Consider the following 12974-nt stretch of genomic DNA (forward strand, 5'->3'; position numbering starts at 1 on the left):
GTCAAGTCTCGAAGGTACTCTGTATATCTCGGTTGATTACATTGTTCATTCTATTCACTCTTTTTTCCCAGTAACTGGAATATGCTTTAGCAAAAAGAGTGTATACCTGTTTCTATTGTTGACAGGTCAGGAAGTGGAAAAGGTGAAATGCATATGTTTAATGAAATGTGTGACTCCTAATAATGAGGTATTTCTAGGCAGTATCCCTATACAAAAGAGTTTAACAGGTTGATGTCATAAACCTCTTTGGTTTCTTTTATAATTCTGTTCTCTGCCAATCAAAACTGATTAAAGCTGGACAATGAGAATAGAGTAGAGGAGCAGATAAATAGTTAACTCCTTTCACATACAGAGTTGATCACCATAGGACAGATAAAGCCAGGATTAGGCCCGTGGGCTTTTAGGCAACATGTATGCCTGAGACTCTACAGTTGGGAGAGGCAATGTGGCATGCAGGTATTGTGCTATGACTCTGCTTCCCTCAAAAGCCAGAGAGTTCACACTCCACTGTCTTCTGAAGAGGAGTATTCTGGGACAGGGCTAATGGGTCTGATGGTTGAACCAGGTCTTCAAGCATCTGCAAATGGATCTACCTGTAGTCACCATGCTACCTCCTCTCCTCAGATTATTTATATGCCTGGCAAGAATAATCTGCATAGGTGGCTACATCAGGCTTGTGAAAGCTCTTTTGGGTCCTCTGTGGGCACTCCTTTGCAGCATTAATTTACTCATTTTTTGGGTCAAAATCTGGAGGCCCACAATTTGTCTCCATGTTATTAAGTTGCCATGATCATGTTTAGTAGTATGTACGCAAATAAAAGGAATTCAGCATGAGAAAATGGGACACATTGTAAAAGAAAGCAGACAACTTCATTGTAGCTTATTTTGTTGATGTTTTACAAGTAAGTTTAGATTTTAGTTTAAATAATACACTAGTCATAAGCTCATTCTTACATATTTTGTGAAAAAAATGCCTTTTAATTCCCAGTACCATTGACATTCTGCTTGTGTGTGGTCTGCAAAACCTCCCAGTATTTTTCTCTTTGTCTTACCTGTTATTGACTAGGGAGAGTCTTTTGATGTTTCAAAAGAGTGTCGCCAAGTATCATGTTTAGCTGTTTTTAAAATAAATACAGGGGCTGCTAACACAGAAATGTGTGGAAATGTCTGGTTAAATCATCTGTGCTTGCTTACTGAAGCAAGCCAGGGGCCTAACATTTCTGGAGCTGTTTGATTATAATGCTACCACCTCTTATCTATGTATTTTTAAACATTTTTATATTTTAAACTTCCAGAAGTTTTTTGTGTCAAAGGAAGGTTAAGACATTCCCATGCAAACACTCAAAAAATCATAGCCTCTCTTTGGGGGTGAGATGACCGTCATTGAAAATTTCCCTTGGCACTTTCAATCACCAGGGCAGTTGGTTTATCAGTCATGTCACCACTTAGCTATTTTATCCCAAAAATAAATAATCCCTGTTGTGTCAGTTTCTCCCGATATGCAAACACCTCCATTCCATTCCCTCTCCTTTGTTGCTCTATGTTCAACTCCCTACATCTCTTCATCCCTTGAAGTAAGACATTTTCAGAGAAAGAAGAGAAACAGAATACAATCTTTGTGTGAATCTCTCAAACTGTCACCTCTTGGTTAGCAACTCTAACACGGGGCTGTACAGTGATAAAGGTATTGCACCGCACAATAAAGTTAATGTTGTAAATGTTAATTTACATGGAATTAAGAACTAGATATGGAGACCAGAAATAAAGATATACATTATGTCTGCACTTATATTCATGCAACTCCCCTGAATTCAATGCAGATATGTGGGTGTAACATATCAGAATTTGAGCCAACCACTTAAACACATTTTTCTCTGCATTTTTCATTCCGTGGAGTGTGCATGGTCAAAAATGTGATAAACATGGGGCTAGCGATGTTTATCTAGACTTTTCAACTACATTTCTTACCCTGAATTTGCAAAGCAGTCTTTCAGTTCCGCTTCCTAATCAACTAAGAAGGAAGCTGGTTATGACTCATTAAAGAAATAGTGTAGCTGTCTGTAAATCCTTTTTTTGGAATGTAAATATTCAGCACTGAGAACAGCAACATTTTTACGGCTTCTCGCATAGTTGCAGAAACGCACTTTATTTTAGTGATTCAGTTTCCCAAGGGTGCATGACATGACACTGTACTCATTTCCCCTGGCTTCAACCAAGAGAATCGGTTACAGTACTGTCTTGTGAAATAGTGCCTCACAGTATTTGGCTTAGGATAAAGGTTCTCACTTTGTTTCCACCCTTAAAACCACTTTTTTCGGGAGTGTCTTTTTGCTTCCTCTTTTATCATCCATCCTCCTTCCCCTAGTTCTATAAGCAACAGCTTGCTCTAAGGCAACTGCAAAAGCTATTGTCAGGATTTGGTCTACAGAGTGTTGTACAACTTGAAGACTCTTATCCCCTGATGGCATTCAAGGGTCCTTAGAGTAAGAATCTTGTCACTCCTGAGCATTGAAGGGCAAGCCATTTTGGAAAACAAATAAAGATCCACATATTTCCAGAGATAAATTTGAATGGAACCTTCTTCAAGGTGCTAAAATGCCCTGATACATTTCATTTCATTTTCTGAGCTTTGCACTTCAGATTCTGGCTGAGACTGAAACTGGACATGCCAGAAAATATATAAAAAATACTGTTCTTCCAATAATTCCGTTAGGACTAGAAAAAGACTCTTGAGACTATCCCATTAAAACTTGCTACAGGAAAGAACTCTGCTGCCATCAACTCTACTTTGGGCGGGCTGTACAGTGGATTTTTATTCTAGAAAAAACAGTCAGAGATGGGGGACTCACTGTGCTAAGTGCTGCATACACTCTCACACCCCCACACCAAACAGATGCTCCCTGACCCATACACTGACACAGAAAAAAAAACAAACCCAGGCTTATTTAGCTGTAGAATGTGAAGAGTTAGATGGTATTTAGCGTAGGCGTTTATGATTCTGTAGTACAAAGGAAGTAGCTTCTCCTTTTTAAGCTGCTTTGTAATATGACAACAAGAATGACTTTATTAGTCTGTATATGTACACAAGATAATAGGTTTTCCTTTGCACATGAGAGGAAATACTTCACAGCATACAGTCATCCTTTGGAGTTCATAGAAGTCAACAGTGTAGCTTCTTTTAAGGTTGTGTGTGTGTGGGATTTTATGATCAATAATGACATTTTTATTTATGCAAGCTAAAGACCTGATCCTATAAGCAGATGAGCAACTCAACTCCCCCTAAAGTTGCTGGAAGTTAATGGCAGGGACACAGGGTTTGCTGCTCACTGCTAGCATGCCTCCTTGTGGTTCTTCTGGAGATTAGCTCACCCCTGCTCTGACACGCCCTCCTAGTCTTGCATGCGCTTGCTCTCTCCCTGGAGAGAAGGTTACTCCTTTCTCATCATTTAAAGCACTCCCTCTTTGTGGCAAGGCCCACCTGCCAGGTCACTATAGTACTCCCCTTCCAGGATATCAAAGTCCCATTGGACAGCTGTCTCAGGCAGTCTTCTGCTCCACTGCCCAGTCTTTGCACTTCCCAAGTGGCTGGTAGGGGAACCCAGCCCACCCACTACTCTGGGTTCCAGTCCAGGGACCGTAAAACCAGCAGACAAGATCTGCACTTTTCCAAACCTTGCTGCTGTTTCCCAGCAGCTTCCTACTTTGTCTCTATCAGACTACTTCTCCAACCAGGGCACTTATTTCCCCCCGAGTTTCCTCCTTTCCTGCTCTAAACCCATAGCATGACTACAGGGCTCCACACCGCAACCCCTTTCTTACAATCTACTTCCTAGTTTATTAACAGCTTGGTCTGCCTCTTGCCCAGCTGGGCTTCATCATCAATTAATAGTTTATCAGCCCTGACTCGTCTCCAGGTGCAGCCTGTCACAGGGTTAATTGACCTTTTCTCTCTGCTCAGACCTTGTGTGGGTTAGGTACCCCATCACAGGCACTCAGCACCTTGCTGTAATAGGCCTTCAGATAAAGATAATCAAATTTTAGCCTTCAGTGACCTGAATACTGCAGATGTCAGGAAGGGTTGTCCCCCTTTACCAAACAACATTGCTCAATTGGCCAATTGCACTATTAGAGTAATTCACTTCCTGTTAGGCATCAAGCAGCAGGATTTATGATTTGATGGACCAATGATTTGACTCATTAGAGCACATCCTGTACACTGATGTCCTCTGAAAGGGCATTTCTAAACCCCTATGGATTAGGCTTGTATACACACTTTCAAACCATTGCCAGAACTAGATATTGTAATGTGACATAATGGTGGCACTTCAGTTTGGCTTTGATGTGTCTCTGGGGATTCCTCTTTCAGTCAGGTTGCTATGTGGTGAATTAATTTAGAACTCCAAGAAATGACTATAGCTATTTTGTGAAACATTTTAGAAAACACACTTATCTCACTATAGATAAATACTCAGGATAATAAAGTGGTTGATTTTTTTTTCTAGCTGGGTTATTTTACAACGTATGGCTCAAAGAAATGTAAAGCAGTCATTCAATGCCATTTGGGAATCAGCTCTCTTGTTGTTTGATTCCTTGGCCCTTTCCCATAGATCTTACCCCCCTTTCTGCTCCCAGTGCTCTCCTCTGTCTTCTGTGTTGTTCTGCTCTTCCCTTCTGAACTTGGCTCCCTGTCTGTTTCCATCACAACATGCTGTTTGTTATGGTATATTTGGAAATTTTAAACTCACAATCTATTTGAAATGTATAGTTCGCAGTTTCCTTTTGCTAGAGATGACAGGTTTTTGATTCTGTTCTGGGTAGACACATACACCTGAAAGTATCTCTTTCCAAAGTGAAGGCACAATACTGCAACTGCACACAGTGACTACATTACTCATATAATCAAGAAAAATAAACCTGAAGGCATGTGAGCTGGGATTACTTATTTAACCATGGGGAATTCTTGCACAAGGTTGAGTTGACTGTCACATTTGGGGTTGGAGAAAAAATACGGTTTTATTTATGTGACTAATCCTTATGTATGTATGTATTTTACTTTTTTATTCCATGCCATTCTGGTCATCTGCTCTCTAGAGTAAAGATTGCTTTTGTGAGTCAGGGTTCCAAGATTGGGCACTATCCTTTTGTATTTTAATTGTATTCCTAGCATACATGACCACTTGATGAAAATTTTATGGCTTATGTTAAGCAGGATGTGACTCCAGATGATCATAATAGTTTCATCTGGCCTTAAAAATCTATGAATATACTAAACACAGTATTCTTGGATGACTTAACAGACCAGAGCAAATATTGTATAGATGGAGTTTTTTATGAATTAATTGAAAACTGTGTCTTTGTTTATACTTTAAAAGGGAGAAGTAAACAGCAATTGCAGGGCTGTACTGAGAAAATAATACTGGTTTTAAAAAATGTTCAGTACATCGTAGGAAATTTGAAACATATTGTCTTAAGCATTGACCTCCACTTTTGTTTCATTATGAGGATCTTTGCAATTTAGGAGTTCTTCTGCTGCTTGTTCTACACTTGAAGTCTTAAGCCAATATTTTATGACCTCACAGTTGATTACTATTGAGATTACTGTGATGTCATAAACAGAGGATACTGACTTGAAGTGGGGATTAAAGCAGCAGGTGTAGACAGATGCTTAAGAAACAAAGACCTTGTTGTCATGAAAGTATCTTATTAAATAAAAGAAGCAAAGAAGAATACTTTCTAAATAGAATATTTTTCTAAGGTGCCTACTGTGACCCTCTTACTCAACTGGATAGACCCATAGACTTCAATGGGATTATTTTGTAAGTGCTCATTCATAAAAGGATTGCACAGTGTAGCACAAAGCTTCTGATGTGCCATTTAAAACTAATCTTTTGTGGGTTTTCAAATATACAACATGATAAGCATTGCTTCGTAAACCAAAACTCCAGAAATAGTTACTACAAAAAAGGCAATTCCTACATGCAGCATGAGAGTATTGCAGGGGAAGAAGAAATTAAACAATTTACCCGTTTATGGCTTCGATATAAAAATACTGAAATATGTCTGAAGTATGTCTGTAGTTTAAATATTTCATAAATAGCAGGGATCTTTTAATATTTTGCCAGCTTTAAGGATTTGTCACTCTTCATTTAATATACTTGGTTTGAATGAGAGGTATTTTATAATAAGTCATTAACTGACACAGACTTTATGCAGAGATTTCCCTACAGAGATTTTTTCCTTCCAAAAATGTGTAGATTTCACATTGATAGAACACGCATCGAATCCTTATGTTATAGGAGAGAACAATGGGCCTAATACTGCAGCATATAAAATTCTGATTTAAAGCCAATGGGAATTTTGCTTGCACAGGTTCTGCAGGAGTGGGCCCGATGGATGTAATCCTTGATAATAAAGGGTAGTAAATTCGATACTGGATTTTAACCTGATTTCAATTAAAACAAAAGTGGGCCTAATCCTGAAGGCATCTGAAGAAAAACTAAGTTTTTATGAATTTATCCCAATGGTAGGACATTGATAACATGGAGCTAGATTGTGATTTACACTGAGTCCATGCAGGGGAATCAGAATCCCTCATATATCCCTGTGCAGGGTACCCAAATGTTGGGTCCAGCTGCATAGGAGCAAATGAGGCTACTCGCCTGCTTATCTACTCAATGGAGCAGGTAGGTATGGAATGCAGAAGGCCTTGGCTCTATCCCCCACTGGCTGGCCAGAATAGCTGAGCCAGTGCAGTGGAGATGGGTTATTAATATAATGCTGGTACAGACCAGCACTAAATTACTACTACCAGAAGAAAGCAGAGTGTGTTTCTGGGTCTCACAGTGTCCTTGACTCCTGGGTTACTGCAGTTTATGTACTATCACTTGCTCAGGACTGTGCCAGAAGTCAGTGTAGCACTTAGAAGCTTAAGTTTATTTTAACTAGGAGAATGTGAAGATACTAATTCTGACTGCACCCCCATTCTGATTCCTACAGATGAGTTTCCTAGAACAACATTTAGTCTGTGTATGTTTTCTCAGTTACACTTTCTATGAAGTCACCCTTATCAAATAGCATTCTGTCAAAAGGATCAGCTTTCAAATGTTTACTTCAATCAGCTGAATAACTCATGTTTGAAAACAAATGGGACATAAACCAAAATATGTGTAATAGATTCTGGGCATAAATGTATAGAAACAACCTTCATGCTACAGACACCCGGAAATGCTGCCAGCTTTCAGTTTAGGAAAGAAAAGGTAAAGAAAAGAAAATTCTTCCATTTCAAAGGCATCTAATAAAAAGAAGCATTCTTTTCAAAAGCTTAAAACTTGGCTTTTTGTTGTTGTTCTTCCTTTTTTTTACTGGAGGGATAGTAGGGTTTTTTGTTTGTTTTGTTACATTTCCAAATTCAAACAACCGTGGACAAAGAAAAAATGTTTTGCTTTGACTATACCTTCCCCTGCTCTGTTTAGAAAAAAAGAAAGTCAGACTTCTGGTAATTGCTTAGAGTTCAAGTTTATTTTTGAGGAATCTGGAATTAATCTGCATTTACTCCGGAAGCCAAGAACTGTGCATACAGTTTATCATTCAGTGTATTGTTAATAGTTTGACATCAATAGTGTTGCATGTTACATCAGCTCAGTAAGTTTTACAGATCTGATTGATTATCCTCTCATTTGATCTTGTGCGTAATAGATAATTTCAGATTTTCTAAGAAGTGCAGTGAATGAAGTTCCAAAGATAAATAGCAACAGAAAATGTTTTCAGGTGTTTGTCATATAGTTGTACTAAGGAAACACAGCCCCCATCTCAGCTCTGCCCCATTTAGTAGAGAGGATCACTGCAACAGTACCCTGTGTTTTTTGTAGAGAAAGACACTCCCCTCATGGTTAATATAGCCTTGCTGTAAATATTTCAGTTTTGTGAGGCAGGAAGCATGGTAGTACAGTACTGTATATTCAAAATCAAAGGCACACTGTCTTCGTAAATGCAAAGTAAGGATATTAAATAACTGTATATTATTAATGTGCATACAGTTATTATCTTTCTGAAGACTAGGTGATCTCTGGACCCATTTGGACATAGGGTAGGAACAGAGACACACAAGATCCTTTCCTGCCCTTGCGTGCTCTATGCTCATGTCTCCATGCTTAGGAAAGAACAGGCTGTGATGCCTCCATACACAGCCTGTGGGAGACACTGACCCAAAGGGAGTGAGGAGGAAGTATGATCATGCACTTACCCTCCCACCCCCACACTGGTTCACACAGTGGGGCCAGACATCTCTTGAGGTATCCTGAGCTGTCCCCTGAACATCAGAGAGTTCAGAGAAAAATTCTGCCGGAGGCATAGTCCCTCTCTTGAGTTTCCCCATGGTGATACAGCTCCATTCCACACCCTACCCAAGTTTATACCTCAAAGGCATGTTTTAGCCCTAGAGTTCTAGGAGAATAAAATAATTAGAGATGGACAAAAACAAACTGACACTCTGGTGTCTGTGGAATGTTGAAGACTCAGGAAAAAGGCAACAGCGAAGGAAAGCACACAGTGACTATATTACTCATATAATCAAGAAAAATAAACCTGAAGGCCTGTGAGCTGGGATTACTTATTTAACCATGGGGAATTCTTGCACAAGGTTGAGTTGACTGTCACATTTGGGGTTGGAGAAAAATTACCATACACATTATATTGACAAAGACCTGGGGTTGAGGGCTGCCTTCCTGTAGAATGTTGAGTTGCATGTATCCATTTTAGGGTTGCCAGGCGTTCGGTTTTTGACTGGAACAGCAGGTCGAAAAGGGACCCTGGCAGCTCCGGTCGGCACCCCTGACTGGGACATTAAAAGTCCGGTTGGCAGCACAGTTGGGGCCCGGGACTAAGGCAGGCTCCTTGCAGCTCCGCGTGGCTCCTGGAAGTGGCCACCAGGTCCTTGAAGCCCCTAGGCACATGGGCAACCAGGAAGGCTCCATGTGCTGCCTCCACCCCTAGGGCCAGATCCACAACTCTCATTGGCTGGGAACCATGACCAATGGGAGCTGTGGGGGTGGCACCTGTAGGCGCGAGGGCAGTGCGTGGAGCCTCCGTGGCTGCCCATGTGCCTAGGGGCTGCAGTAATCTGGTGGCCACTTCCTGGGAGCCACAGTAAGTGCCGCCAGGACCTCTCACCTCTTCCCGCACCCCAAACCCCTTCCCGAGCCCGGAGTCCTCTTCCGCACCCAAACTCCCTCCTGGAGCCACTCCCCACCCCTCCTCCCAACACCCTGCCCCAGCTCTGAGCCCCCTTCTGCACCCCAAACCCCTCATCCCCGGCCATACCCCAGAGCCCGCACCTCCAGCCAGAGCCCTCACCCCCTTTCCACACTCCAACCGCCTGCCCTTACCTGATGAAAGTGAGTGAGGGCAGGGGAGAGCGAGCGACGGAGGGAGGCGGATGAAGCAAGTGGGGGTGAGGCCTTGGAGAAGGGGTGGGGCAGTGCCTTAGGGAAGGGGAGAGGTAAGGGGCTGGGCAGGGGTGTTCGGTTTTGTGCAATTAGAAAGTTGGCAACCCTAATCCATTTATCTGTTGATCAGTGGGTGTATGGGAGACTACTCCTGCTCTGAGTGTTGTTTAGCATCCACTGAGCATATCCATTGCTGCTCTATATCCTGGGTGAAAGAAGGAGCCTCGTTTCATCAGCCCTTTGAGATTACTACTGCTCATTAGTTTCTCAGGCTGGGGCCTGGAGAGAGGAACTGCCATTAAATTACAAATATATTATGCAGTTTTGCTTCTTATAATAGAATGCGTTTCAGGGCTGGATCTGATCAGGAGGGAGACCTCCAAAGAAACGAATGGTGCTACAAGATGTGGCTGGTATATGGGGCACATGGTACTATTATTTTGGCTGTCATTACTGACTTAGTGCATCATGTTGTTTATGGGGCAATGTGTGAGGTGCAGATGTTTGGATGAGAAATAAAATTGGATTCCTGAAAACTCACTGACAAAAGAACAAATTCCAGTTTGGGCTACAGTAATTCCCCCCAATAGTTTCAATTACATATGATATCCTTGACTTCCTGTCTTGAGTAGTGTTGCTGTGCATCTCTAAGAAATTGCTGCATTTTATCCAGAGGTGGCTATGTTTCCTTCAGATGTGTGTGAGTAGCAGATTATGTGTAGGATCGAAGGACAGCTTTGTTCCATGTTGCAAAGATAAAAAAATTGTATTCTGAAATAACAAATCTTCTCTTAAAGCTCAAAATATGCTAGTGTGAGTATGGGGTTTCAGCATCAAGAGGACATTGATTTCTATGGAAACTTGGGCCTGTATAGAATATTGCTTTCACAATTTATTGCTTTCATAATTTATTGCTTTCACAGTGCTTTAAGTTGGCAGGCTTTTAGTAAAATGTCTTGCTATAGCTATATTATGCAATGGACCTGGTGTATGGAATATTATATTAAAGGCCAGCAGAACTCTTCAGTCCCTCAGGCATTTGCAGGAAGATTAAATGAATTCTGCAGCAGGTTTTTCTAAATTCTATAGTAATAATATCCAGGCTGTCTAGACTGCTGTTATTTGGAGTCTACGGTTTTACTGTCAAACAGCTAATTAGAGGAGGTTGGCATGTATCCAAAGCTTTAGGGTTTCTAGTGATTTAGTTAAGATTCTACTGCTAGATGAACAGTTTGAAAAGGCACCTTGGAATTGTTATACCTTTACTGGTATATGAAAAATGAAGATTCTGATGTTTCTCTCTAGGGTCCTCTTCATATTGTGTCTGGCACTAGTTTTGTTATGCTTCTGGTACTAACCAGTTAGTCATGCTAAGATTCAAATCCTATCCTTAGATACAAATAAGAAGCACTTATTGATTTTTTTTGGGGGGGAGCACAGAATACGCATCCAAAAGGCAGAATTTGATTCTAACATTTAATCCGTAGCTATGGGAAGCTCTTGATGGATTTCTGATACGTAAGATGGGCATCTAAGTCATTTCCAGATTTTTATACATTAAAATATCTGGCCCCAGTTAAAATAATAATAATAAAAAAAACTTTCCCATGACAGAATGGTCCAAGAATACTTCACTTATTTCAGAATTCAAACCAACTGCCTAATCATGCTGTAATTTCATTTCCCAATTCTGATCAGATCACTGTATCATATGAGAACCCCAACTCCATAATCACTGAGCCCATCCACACATTGGAGTTGTTAAAATGGCTGTTTTGCTGAGTGTGTGAAATTCACTCATGTCAAGAGGGTCCAGCATAAGCCCTCAAAAAGGGCTTGAATGTGACTTCAGTTTTGCATAGACCAGCGGTTCTCAAATTGTGGTCCGTGGCCCACCAGTGGTCTGTGACCTCCATTCAGGTGGTCCACGAATAGTTCCCTCTAAGGTGCACACCTGGGTGGCCACACATGAGAGAATGAAGGGCCACCCACCTAATTAGTGAAGCCGCACAGGAGTGGCTCCACTAATTATGTGCCTACACCCTGGAGAAGGTGCACATGTAAGTGGCCTTGGGGGGAATAGGGCGTAGGTGGGAGGGGGAAGTGGGGTGAGAAGAGGGGGTGGGGGACGTGTAGGGCTGTGGTGGCCAGAGAAAGAGGCGACTTTCCCCAGCTCCAGGGCTGCGGCTGTCAGGGAGAGACTGCCCTCCTTCCCATCCCCAGCTCAGGGGCTGCTGCAGTGAGGGAGAGAGAGAGAGACCCCGCCTCCTTCCCAGTCCCAGCTTGGGGGCTGCCGCAGCGCAGCACGGGAGGGAGGGAAAGACCACCCTCTTTCCCAGCCCCAGCTAAGGGGCTGCCATGGTGGGGGAGAGTGGGCACATCCATTGCATTGGAAAGGTAAGACTACTGATATTAAAATATGAGTTGTGTGCTTTTATTTGCAGAACAAAAAAGCATTAATTATTATTAAGATTTTTTATATAGCACATTTATCCAAAGCGCTTTACAATAGTTAGCTAACGGTACAAACAACATTTGGAAAGATCATTAAGTGGTCCGCTAAGACCCTCAGCAATTTTCAAGTGGTCCACAAAAAAAAGTTTGAGAACCACTGGCATAGACCATGTGCTGGCCTTCTGCACACAGGCAAATTTCACCTTAAGTCATTATTAGTCTATCTTTAATGGAAAGGTTGTCTTAGAGACCCAGACAGTAATGTTTGACTACTTTTAGACCTAGGGAACTAGACTGTTAATAGTTATGATTATGGATTGGAGAAACAATAGTGTCACCCTTCTTGCCTTCATATGACGGTGTGATTGCACACATGGCTTTGAAAGTGATAATACTTCTGTTTACCTTTCCGCCTTAGATAATACTGGTATGTGATACTAGAGATGTTATCCTTTGTCAAGGTAAGAGAAACTGAGATCATAAGCAAAGGGAATATAGATGGTATACTTGACTGGGAACACTTGAATAATATACTGTATTTAGGGAGTTTTAGTGAGGTTATGTAGTTAAAAGTGAAGAAAAATGTGTCCATTGTGTTTATAAGAGTGTGTCTTTACTGCAGTCATGGGGTGTGATTGAAGCTCAGGCAGACATACCCAAGCTAGGTTTAATCTCACTAGCTCAGGTACAGGAGCAGTGAAGCTGTGGCAGTACATGATTCAGTGTGGGCTGTATAAACCCAGCTAGAATCCTGGGTCTTTACTTACTGAGCTAGTCATTGCTGAAGCATAAATTGCTGTGGCTTCATGGCTCTCATACCTGAGCTAGCTAGATCAAAGTTCTCTTGCATATGTCTAATCAATCTGCAGTTACACCCTGTGGTTGTGGTTGAGACAGATCCGAAGACAAATGGTACCTAAGACTATTTTTGTGAGGGCACCTTTATTGTAAGTAGGATCCACTAAATCTTTATTCCATATAATAATTAAAGAATTAGTCACTTAAGACCACATGGCACTTAACGTCATCACAGAAGTAGCAAACCACAGCTATTGGTATTTTCCCTTGTCTTTGATT

The 12974-nt window shown here is 41.4% G+C and overlaps 1 protein-coding gene across 1 annotated transcript in view; it reads left to right on the top strand.

The window, feature by feature from the left end:
* Positions 1-12974, top strand: part of COL11A1 (collagen type XI alpha 1 chain) — a 233551-nt gene that overhangs the window by 37090 nt on the left and 183487 nt on the right. The window lies entirely within an intron of this gene.

The sequence above is a fragment of the Lepidochelys kempii genome, chromosome 8 (genome assembly GCF_965140285.1).
Source record: "Lepidochelys kempii isolate rLepKem1 chromosome 8, rLepKem1.hap1, whole genome shotgun sequence".
In the NCBI taxonomy this organism is placed as follows: Eukaryota; Metazoa; Chordata; order Testudines; family Cheloniidae; genus Lepidochelys; species Lepidochelys kempii.